The sequence below is a fragment of the Sinocyclocheilus grahami genome, unplaced genomic scaffold (assembly GCF_001515645.1).
Source record: "Sinocyclocheilus grahami isolate Dianchi unplaced genomic scaffold, SAMN03320097.WGS_v1.1 scaffold11546.1, whole genome shotgun sequence".
In the NCBI taxonomy this organism is placed as follows: domain Eukaryota; kingdom Metazoa; phylum Chordata; class Actinopteri; order Cypriniformes; family Cyprinidae; genus Sinocyclocheilus; species Sinocyclocheilus grahami.
In genome coordinates this window covers 1-1,372 of record NW_015513897.1, presented here as the reverse complement: position 1 = coordinate 1,372, position 1,372 = coordinate 1, and positions in this window count along the sequence as shown.

Below are 1,372 nucleotides of genomic sequence, written 5' to 3'. Positions count from 1 at the left end.
GGATCATGTAACACTGAAGACTGGAGTAATGATGCTGAAAATGCAACTTTACCATTACAGGAATAAATACATTTTTCTAAAAAAAATAAATAAAAATATAAAAGCTAGATTGGGGTGAGAAAAAACCTGAATCACTTTCATCGTGATTATTAAGTGCAGTCAGTAATACAACAACACTCCCATGAGCAAAACAAATATGTTGGATTTCGATGACTTGAAAGAAAACATGACTCAGGATTTCATTAAAAACATTTGACTAACACTAGAATATGATTCCATCACACCCTTATTTTTTTGTGGTTACCACAGATACTTTTGAATGTCAGCAGCATTTCATGATATATACCTCACAATAGTGCTAATGATTAGAGGTTTGGCTTCATTTCCTGAGTTTCAGCTGATGGTGAGAGCGTATCCGACTCATCCGAACCAGTGGTTGCCCATACATTCTCTGTTCCACTCCACACGACAGAACCAACACCATTCAAACTTACACTGTGGACGCGGACACACCATGTGCATACAGCCACCTGAGCGAGATAAGAGAGGACAAGACGAGAGGGGATCGTTATCCATACTGTTAGGAGATAATCACATCTTTACAGAGCACTTTCAAGGTTAAAGATAAAAACAAAGATAGCCAACCAATGACCGAGCAGTCTGAGATACTGTAAATATTCAAGCATTCATACATACACTGTATAATACGTACAATTTTAAAATAGTACACTCCTAAAAATAATGGGGCTTCAGAGTGATGCCCATGAAAACATTTTTGGGTTCCCAAAACACTGTAAAAACGAAAGGTTCTTTATCGGCATCGAAGGTTCCATGAAGAGCCTTTAACATCCATGGGAACTTTCCATTATAGAAAATGTTCTTTATACTGGAAAAAAGTATATATATATATGTAAAACCTCACATAAAAAAGGGTTCTTTTAAGAACTGTTCACTAAAAGGTTCTTTGCGGAACCAAAAATGGTCCTTCTATGACATCGCTGAGAAAACATACCTTTGGAATCTTTTTTATAAGAGTTAAGAACCTTTCCTCATCACACACATAGTTAATTCAGCCAACTGTGTTTAGCTAATGTCATAAATATAAATAGTTAAATATAAAACATTATAAATATATTCATATAAGTTCATTTTAAATTCAAATTTAAACACTGAATATATAATATATGTAAAAAATATAAAAAAATTATTAACATGAAAATGATATGACAAAATATTAAAATTAAATAATATTACTATTTAGCCCTTAGGAGAATCAAATAATAAAAAAAAATTGCTGATATAATTTCAGGTTTATTTGTCGCACTGAAATGGAAATGCAAGACTAATATAAGCACACACACACACACACACA